Source organism: Argentina silus (genome assembly GCF_951799395.1).
Source record: "Argentina silus genome assembly, chromosome: 19".
NCBI lineage: Eukaryota > Metazoa > Chordata > Actinopteri > Argentiniformes > Argentinidae > Argentina > Argentina silus.
In genome coordinates this window covers 3463057-3473895 of record NC_139673.1, presented here as the reverse complement: position 1 = coordinate 3473895, position 10839 = coordinate 3463057, and positions in this window count along the sequence as shown.

The window sequence follows — 10839 nt, the reverse complement described above, 5'->3', positions numbered from 1 at the left end:
TAGTTATATACGCCATTGATCCAAAGCGACTTACATTGCAGTGAGTGCATACATTTCACTATATATGGTCCCAGTTAGTTAGTTAGTTGGTTCGTAGGATGAAAGTATTGCAATGCATACAGCTCCTGCATCCATACTGGGTGTTATTGTCCAAAACGACTGTACAGTCCTTTGTGTGAAAGATTTAGAACTTATATTAGTGTTTCTGCTCTCATAACTATCTATAAAACCAGAGACATACTCATGCAAAAAACATACTCATGCAACATACGTGTTCAAAAAGGACATTCAAGGCAAATGGGCAGCTGATTACCCAAGGTAAGGCCCAAACAAGTCTACCGTAATAACTGTTCTGATGAACAATGAACAACAATTCTGAATGAAAGTCAGAATAATTCCCAATCAAAGTCACGATGCCCCTCAAAGTCATCCAACAGCAATAAAATGTTCCGTCTAAAATAATTCAATATCATAGCTGATCATACCGAATTCCCCAAACTCACTCTAGGCTTTTCAGGTTTCAATCCAATAAAGTACACTTGTTTTCAGTGTTCATAATAACCTGCGATTGAAAAGCCCTTTGCAGGGTCCTAAATGTCCATTAGAGCAGGAAATCATTCCTGAGGTCATCTTCATGACAGTGTAGCATGACCTGATTACCTGTCTCATGAAGCCTGCAATTAGTAAAACAAACAGACAGGTTCCGTGACCAGACTGACACCAGTCATAATTCAACCTGACGCCCAGGCTATGAACCTCTGTTTATGAAATATGAAAACTGAATTGAGTAAAGGGCAGCAGACAGGCATACAGAACAAGTGAGTGAATCTCCTAACCGTCAAATCTACTAACCCTGACCAAGAACAGTAAGAACACACTCTAGTAGGCATTGATATCCCAAATATCTCCCACTAACTCTTTTACGATACATATTGACATTATGTAATAACAAAGTTGGACCTGGTTGACTTCAACCGTTAATGTTTTTACTGTGTCACTGACAACAACGACACATTCTACATGTGCCGTTCGCACTATCAAATGACCATTGTAATAAGTGTCTCATGACATTTAATTGGAGAGCTTATATCTATGATATTTACACTACAAATGATAGAGGAAAACAGTATCATTGTTCTCATGACCACATGATTGTGTTGTTATATCGCTCGAATTGTGTCTTGTCACTTTGTCAAAGTTTTAGGTACATACTGTAATAGAACACGTAATTATTCATTATTCAAACACATTTACCAATTGCTTATTACGCGTCATGTAAATCAAGGCGTAATACGTGAACATTCACACTCCTTCATTAAAAAAATTATCTTTGTTTAAAATATCATAACTGTTGGGATGAAATTAACATTAATTACATACAAATACATGATTCTCTAAAAGACCAATAATAATATCGTAACACACTACATGAACTGTCTTTCCTTCCCCTCCCTCTCTCTCTCTCTCTCTCTCTCTCTCACACACACACATACACTCTCTCTCTCTCTCTCTCAACACTCCGCTACTACAGTATATGAACAATGATAGAGCTATTTTAGCTACTTACCAGTTCCCTCCCAGTCCTTTGCTCGATAAAGATACTTTTTATCAGACTGACTCCAGTACAGACAAGGTGACATGGGCGTAAATTCACTCACATTGATACCCGTCTGCTATTTTTAGGAAACTGACAAACTCGGATTCGGAGGCACCAGGCAAGCTCTTCATCGCGCGGCTCCTCCCCCTGTCTGATGAACAACAGCACCCTCCCACTCCACTTTTTCCTACTGGGAAATAACCTTACTTTACGTTATAATAAACCACTTCAGCTACAACCGTTGGCCTTACACTGTAGCTGTCAACGATGAGTTTATTGGAGAGCAAGAGGTTTTGTATTTATTTATCCGAGTTTAACAACAAAAAAATAGCAATTCCATACCTGAACTTGTATGTCTGGTATTCACATACGGAGATGATCATCACAGCATCACATCAGATGATATAATTCTGTTTACACTGTTTATTACACTCTCGCAACACCTGTGATTTACTGTGATTACAGGTCGGTAGAACTGGATTTACACCCTTCCCCTATAAACATAATATCCCAATAGAAATAGTACACAGCCAGCCAGATGTGTCCCAGATCCACATGGGCATGGCGAACAGAGGTTGGCATCGGATGTTGCTCATCACACCAGATACTTCTGTGCCATCTGGAGCCCTGAGATTAGCGGCAAGGGAGCCCATCTCAATTGGTTCAATACAAATAGTTTACTCTGTTGACACCCTTCATGACCCTAAGTTATGTTTGTGTATGTCTTCTTTCTTCAAATGAATCCATCTTTATGTCATAATTGAACTGCAGACAGTGTTAGTCTGAAATGTTGTTGTCATTCATATTTTCAGTTATCAGGTTTAAACATTTCTTATAGTTTTGGCATGAGTCCACCTTAGCTGTCTTTATATATGCAAAGCCTATACATGAGTATAATTGTTATGTTTTCCCTTAAAGTGTGGGAAAGGCGTGTTCGACTCGATCTTACCAAATTCGTCCGGTGCAGGTTTAAAATAACAAAATAACAAATAATTAAAAAATTATAAATACTTCATAGGGATGAAATCCTAACTCGAGATCCGCGCTCTTAACTCCCGACCTTTGCGTAAATCTTGCATTGACGTCAATGGGACATTTACGCGAGACGAGCATCCCGAGTTAGGATTCCACCATATATGTTTTACTTGTGCATTTAAGCACCCCCGCTGTGTCCAAAGAAGCCGCACACTTGTTTGAATCCTAAAAAGACACACCCATACATCATGCTATTCCAGTCTCCATGTGAGCGCCCTATGATCCCCGCGTTAGGAAGTGGAAGTGAGACAGACAGATATCCTGTGTGAAGTTGGTGTTTAGCCAGTCGTCTGTTGGTGTTTACGCTCGCCACCCTCGCGACCAGCAAACACATCTGGCGCCGATCGTGTTTGTTGTCAGTTTTTAGATTAGGCCCGAATCCTCCGGCGGCGGAGCGCCGTGTCCACTAACTGTCCCTGGACTTGGCTATGAAATATGAATGCGGAATGGCATCACTGATGTCCAGCTGGACGAGTTACAAGGCCACATGCCATTACAGATTCGTCTCACTCTAGGATAGTGGTACAGTACAGTACATTATCTACTTCCACGGTGGACTCTAGATTGGACTTGAACTGGGCGGCAGCATATGCTCAGTCTGAACGACTCCATTTAGAGAAGCCTAGAAGATTAAGCTTTTTTAATCATAGGATCCTTGATAGATAATGTTAGTCCAACTTCTCCCCGATGTGCCATTGAAAGTACTTTCACGTCTATTGCCTCCGCTTTTATTGTGCGATACAATGTGTGTTGCCGTAAATGAACAAAATGGTAAATATAATTGTTTCTTCAGGTAATTAGTTCAACGGCAATAATAGAATAATTCCCGTGGTCTAGCCATCTATCCAACTGTTTTAACTGCTCTCATTATTTCTATTCAGTGTAGTGAGTGTAGTGAGTTGCCATCCAGAGACTTCTCCCCTTCACTCAATTCTGCTGTCCTCTCCAGTGGAATGTTGGCACAGGTGAATAAAAGTCGGCACAGCAGGTTTGAGAAGCATCTGCTTGCCCGTCACAGGTAATACATTTCTGTGTCAGGAAAACGCATTATGGATTACAAATGTTTGCTTTGCGATGATTTATGGCCCTTTCTGGAGACTGCAAGCTGGACATGGCAGGATATTGTTCAGGGGGGAGGTGAAGACTGGCGAATTAATGGGGGTAGTGAAGAGAGGAGGGGGGGGGTCCAATTTGTATTACACCTCCGTAGTGATGTTTACCTGTGCTGTATCGTAGTTCTCATTTGGACATCATCATTTGTACGATCATTTGGGCATTAACAGTCGATAGATATTCATATGACACAGGGTTAAGTACAGGAGGCCGATGTCTTTTTTTTTTATGGTTAAATATGTTCTGCATGAACTACCCTGCTGGGCACAGTCACCGTGACCTTGTAAAGTCTCAGAAACATCCAGACTCCGTGCCACGCATTTACTGAAACCTACCCAGGGCCCTAGTAGACAATAGTTCAACTGACAGTCAAATTGGAAAAGCAGGCAGAATGATGAAGGAATTGTTCTGAGAAAGAGATCCTTAACTCCATGGTCAATTTCCCTTTTCTACAAAGATTGGCCAATATCAGTAACTTTAGAGGCTTGGAAATGAATCCAAGAGCAAATTAGCCATGAAAAAGTTAATCTACCATGAATCAATCCAGTAAATGCATTCATAATGACCATTATTCATATTTCTGATCCATGTGGAGACCTCTTTATTACACTACCAGAACCTCCCAGCGTCCCTTCAGCCCGACAGCCATCCCAAGATCTCCATTAAACATGAACACTATAGACAAGGCCCCTGTCATCCAGACCCAATTATTATTATGTTTTTTTGTCTCCTTCTCCAACAGTGCCTGCTCAAGGTCTGTGAAACTGTCCCCAAACCTCTGCAGGTGGCTTTGACTGCAGTGCCAGTGGCGGCGGTCCCTGAAGGTGACATTGAACTCACTCACAGTGGAGTCCCTCAGTGTTTGCCTGTGATAGGAGTCGTTAAACAACTGCTATGTGTTATCTAATGTACCGTGTTTTAATGTATTCCCAACATGGTTCTTCACTCTGTACACTTGTACTGAACCTGACCTTAAGATCAGTGGTGTTTGAACTGTTCACTGTGTTTGTGTGTTGTGTTGTGTTGTGTTGTGTGTGTTGTGTGTGTGTGTGTGTGTGTCTGTGTGTCTGTGTGTGTGTGTGTGTGTGTGTGTGTGTGTGTGTGTGTATATGTGTGTGTGTGTGTGTGTGTGTGTGTGTGTGTATATGTGTGTGTGCGTGCATGTGTGTGTGTGTGTTTGGACTATTTCCAAATACACCCGGTTCTCGCCATGCCTTCTCCTCTGGAGCGGAGTCCTGCTGAGGTGCAAATTGTTTGTTGTAGAGGAGTCGGAGGGTGATGATGACAAATGAAGCTAATGGAGGGTGGAGATGAGTGACAGCTGTGAGGCTCAGGGAACAGCCTGCTACAGCCTACTACAGCCTGCTACAGCCTACTACAGCCTGCTACAGCCTACTACAGCCTGCTACAGCCTGCTACAGCCTACTACAGCCTGCTACAGCCTGCTACAGCCTACTACAGCCTGCTACAGCCTACTACAGCCTGCTACAGCCTGCTACAGCCTACTACAGCCTACTACAGCCTACTACAGCCTGCTACAGCCTGCTACAGCCTACTACAGCCTGCTACAGCCTGCTACAGCCTACTACAGCGTACTACAGCCTGCTACAGCCTGCTACAGCCTACTACAGCCTGCTACAGCCTGCTACAGCCTACTACAGCCTGCTACAGCCTGCTACAGCCTACTACAGCCTACTACAGCCTGCTACAGCCTACTACAGCCTGCTACAGCCTGCTACAGCCTACTACAGCCTACTACAGCCTGCTACAGCCTACTACAGCCTACTACAGCCTGCTACAGCCTGCTACAGCCTACTACAGCCTGCTACAGCCTGCTACAGCCTACTACAGCGTACTACAGCCTGCTACAGCCTGCTACAGCCTACTACAGCCTGCTACAGCCTGCTACAGCCTACTACAGCCTGCTACAGCCTGCTACAGCCTACTACAGCCTACTACAGCCTGCTACAGCCTACTACAGCCTGCTACAGCCTGCTACAGCCTACTACAGCCTACTACAGCCTGCTACAGCCTGCTACAGCCTGTTACAGCCTGCTACAGCCTGCTACAGCCTGCTACAGCCTGCTACAGTCTACTACAGCCTGCTACAGCCTGCTACAGCCTACTACAGCCTGCTACAGTCTGCTACAGCCTACTACAGCCTACTACAGTCTACTACAGCCTGCTACAGTCTACTACAGCCTGCTACAGCCTGCTACAGCCTACTACAGCCTACTACAGCCTGCTACCAGGTACACTACAGCCTACTACAGCCTGCTACAGCCTACTACAGCCTGCTACAGCCTGCTACAGCCTGCTACAGCCTACTACAGCCTACTACAGCCTACTACAGCCTACTACAGCCTGCTACAGCCTACTACAGCCTACTACAGCCTGCTACCGGGTACACTTCTTCCCAGGCTTGCTTTTTGGTGGTCTACAGTAGGCTACAGTACAGTATTGTTTATTTTGTTAAGCACTTTGGGACAAAACGTTTTTTTTTTTTTTTTTTTTTTAAAAGGGCTACACAAATAAATGTGATTGATTGATTGACTACTGTATCTGAGGAGTTACTATGGCTTACACAATACTAAGGGACTGTGACATCCGGGGGTTAATGCATGTTGAATAATATCCATACCCCAGCCATGGTACTCAGCGCTTCCTGCTTTTGTTTCAGTGCATGGTGTAATGAAGCAGAACTTGGTCAAAAGACCGAATGACGACTCTGGATGTCAAAGCTGCCAGGGAGTAAAGGTCAGAGGCGTACAGCACTCAGGCCCTTTGTGTGGGCTGTTCCTGCAGTCATAAACACACACACACATGCACACACACAGGCACACATGGGATGTGCACACACACACACACACACACACACGTTTGCGTGCACACACAGGCACACATGGGATGTGCACACACACACACACACACACACACACACACACACACACACACACACACACACTAGAGTATCTATCTTGCAGTCCCACATGGGAGACAAGACTCCCCCTAGCCAATGGAAACCAGAGCACCACATCTATATAAAACCTGTCCCTTAGAAAGCGCCGGTGCGGTAAAAAAATTACCGGCCAGCAAACCGGCGATTTCCACTCATCCATCAGCGTTAACCGTTGTGAAGAACGCTGGCTCAATATATCATGACGTGCCCGTAGTATATCTAATGCGGTTTAACACCCTCAAATCTTTTATCATTTTGCACAGCCCAGCGAAGGGACTGTGTTACAGCTCCACATGGCCTCTGCTCCTCTCCAGACAACTCCTCATCCATTTGGACTCTGCTCCTCTCCAGACGACTCCTCATCCATTTGGACTCTGCTCATCAATTCTTTTAAATTTTGGAGCTCATAAATTCTCGGCCTCACTTGTCAGACCTAATACATCAGACTTCAGCTAGGCAGGCACCTGAGGACTGTTGAAGTCCCCTTGCCTCCCTCTCTCTCTCCCGTCCTCTCTACCCCCACCTCCCTCTCTCTCTCCTGTCCTCTCTACCCCCACCTCCCTCTCTCTCTCCTGTCCTCTCTACCCCTACCTCCCTCTCTCTCTCCTGTCCTCTCTACCCCCACCTCCCTCTCTCTCTCCTGTCCTCTCTACCCCCACCTCACCTCTCTCCAACCACGTCTGCATCCTCCCCCTCCCTCCCTCCCTCCCTCCCTCCTCTCCTCTCCTCCCTCCCTCCTCCTCTCTCCTCTCCTCCCTCCCTCCCTCCCTCCCTCCTCTCCTCTCCTCCCTCCCTCCCTCCCTCCTCCTCTCTCCTCCCTCCCTCCCTCCCTCCCTCCCTCCTCTCCTCTCCTCCCTCCCTCCCTCCCTCCTCTCCTCCCTCCTTCCCTCCCTCCCTCCCTCCTTCCCTCCTTCCTTCACTGGCTTGGTGAGGAGCGTGTGGTGTCAGTCCGTCTCTTCCTCTGCCAGACATTTGTGATTCATTTCTGTAAAGGGTGATCTCACTCCTTTCCGTTTCAGATGGCTGATTGCTGATTTGTACTTCCTCATTCTGCTACTCTCTTCCTTCTGTCCCTCCATCACCCGTCAGGACTTCCCCTGGCCAAGACAAGCAGTGTGCATCATTCAAGTGGCTGGCCATGAGGTCATAGTAGAGTCCGGGCCAGCCCTCAGGATCTCCATGCTGAATACTGATCCTTTCACCCGACTCCTATAGACTCCATTCAGCCACAAGGGTCTTTTATACATTGATGGCGCTTTGTATATGGGAATTAAGTTAACATGACGGTCTTTCAACCGTTTTCTAAGAAATGTCCTTCCGGCGTTCGTGAAAAAAAGTATTTGTTTCAAACAATACGGTCAGACAAAGAAGTGCAGCGTGATACAGTGTTATTGAGCCATTTGGAGTCTAAAATGGTTCATTGAGTGAATTGTTCCGGCGCCCTCCACTCCGTAGGTGTTGTTTATCTGATCCTCCTGTATTCCTCAAGGCGTCTGTGGCGGAGAGAAAGGGGGGATGGACAGAAAGAAACAGGATTGATAAAGAAGGGATTGAAAGAGCAAGCTGGGGACACGCAACCTCCACACACACAATGACCGAAGCTTAAAGGAATGTCATGCCTTAATGTGATTTCATTACACTCAGCAAAAGTGGTTATACACCATGAGACCTAAGCTTGATTCGATGCGGATGTGTGTGAAATGTTCTAAATGTGCTTTAAAAAAAAAAAAAAAGCCCACACAAGCAATGGGAACATGTAGGGTGTATCCCGAGTGAGTTGCCTCGACGTGAAACCCTTTCTGATTTCACACAGAGAAAGCACTGGGTTAAACTCAGTACTATACAGTGGATATGAATTATTTAAAACACACACTGTAAAATCCCACGGAAAGAAATAGTGTAGGAATGTATGTGCGAAAGTGGCTGCCTTTGTGAAGAGTGTGTTGTAGGAGTGAAGGTTAGCGTGTAGCTGTGCTGCCCCTCCACCCAGACCCACCTCTGCCTGTTCCTGTGACCTCGCCATTGTGTCTCCTGCAACAGCAACCTGATACAACAAAAGAGGGTCCCACAGGACACTTAGGGCAGGGAGTGTGTGTGTGTGTGTGTGTGTGTGTGTGTGTGTGTGTGTGTGTGTGTGTGTGTGTGTGTGTGTGTGTGTGTGTGTGCGTGTGTGTGTGTGTGTGTGTGTGTGTATGTGTGTGTGTCCATGTGTGGGTGTGTGTGTCCGTGTGTGTGCATGTGTGGGTGTGTGTTTGTGTCTGTGTCTGTGTGTGTGTGTGTGTGTGTGTCCGTGTGTGTGTGCATGTGTGGGTGTGTGTTTGTGTCTGTGTCTGTGTGTGCGTTTGTGGGTGTCTGTTTGTGTGTGTGTGTGTGTGTGTGTGTGTGTGTGTGTGTGTGTGTGTTTGTTTGACTGGTGACAATGTGATAAGGGTAGAGAGATACAGAGGGAGGCATTCAAGAGAACAGTGAGGGTAGCTGATTGGAGGTTAGCTCTGCACAGCCTAAATAACAGTGAGACAAGCTGCCCACAGAAAAGACCCAGACTTCTTCACTTGAGCAACAATCAGTAAATCTGAAGCTGAACCAGAGTTTCTCATGAACCCTTGAACTCCAGCTGAACTGTTTTTCAATCCTACACACCCAGTGGCAGTTAGGCTAATCAGACCCTGAATTAAACAAACCTCCACAGCATGAAAAAAAATAAAAAAAATAATCTTAATATCGAGCCTCTAGTATGCAGGACAGAGTTCAGTAAACATTCACCATGGCAACAAACCTCTTAGGGACCAGGATGACTGCTGGGAGTCTGGCCGTGGAGGCTGGTGGAGGTAGAAATCGGAGGACGGGCTCATTGTCATGCACGGAATGGAATGAGGAATAGTATCAAACGCGTGTTCGACACCATTCCTCGTTCCGCTCCATACGTTACGAGTCCAGTCCTCCGATTCCTACCTCCACCAGCCTCCACTGGTACGTGCTTCATTACTGTCAGACAAAGATGACATTATCACACTGCAGTTTCAGACAGATTAAAAGACGGGTGTTGCCTGAGCGCCTCGCCCCATTATGAGCTTACCGTTCATTAACATCACGGTCAACTGACGATTACGAATCGAGTCATTTGAGCAATGAGCTGTTTCAACGTCGTACCGGTGAGCTGCATTTCTTATCCTGGCTGTGAGCCTCCAAGTGCCTTCCACACAATAATACCTCAGCACCGGCAGCATCTGTAGCAGGCAGCTATCAGTCATCAGAGCAGAGATGACAGGATTATTAACCAGGCCACCGCAGTACCAAAGTAATCAACACTGATTAGGAGCGGGAAGTCATGCCAGTAAACAGAGGCACTGGATGTGTGTGTGTGTGTGTGTGTGCGTGTGCGTGTGCGTGTGTGTGTGTGTGTGTGTGTGTGTGTGTGTGTGTGTGTGTGTGTGTGTGTGTGCGCGTGTGCGTGCGTGTGTGTGTGTGTGTGTCTACAGAGACTGATTAGGGCCATGATCAGCCCAGGATTGATAGTAATTGCCGTGAAGATCCTACTCTGTAATCCTCCTCTATCTGTTACAAAACACACTATCTATCAATAATTCTGTTGCAACTTCAATGATGTACTGTATATGCTTGAAGGATGTAACAGATGCCATTGATAAAACTGACAATGTTAGTGGCATGATGATGAAATCCTCCTGTTATGTTTAACTAATACTACTGAATGTACTATTAAATGAACTACACATTTCAAGTACCGGTTGCTGTGATGGGCTGATGCTCTGACTTCACTACCCAACCAACCTCCCTCTTCACCTCCCTGCATAAACAGATCTATAGCACACAGCTCTACCTTCACACAAGGCCAGAGGGCAGATCTATAATACACAGCTCTACCTTCACACAAGGCCACAGAGGGCAGATCTATAATACACAGCTCTACCTTCACACAAGGCCACAGAGGGCAGATCTATAATACACAGCTCTACCTTCACACAAGGCCACAGAGGGCAGATCTATAATACACAGCTCTACCTTCACAAGGCCACAGAGGGCAGATCTATAATACACAGCTCTACCTTCACACAAGGCCACAGAGGGCAGATCTATAATACACAGCTCTACCTTCACAAGGCCACAGAGGACAGAT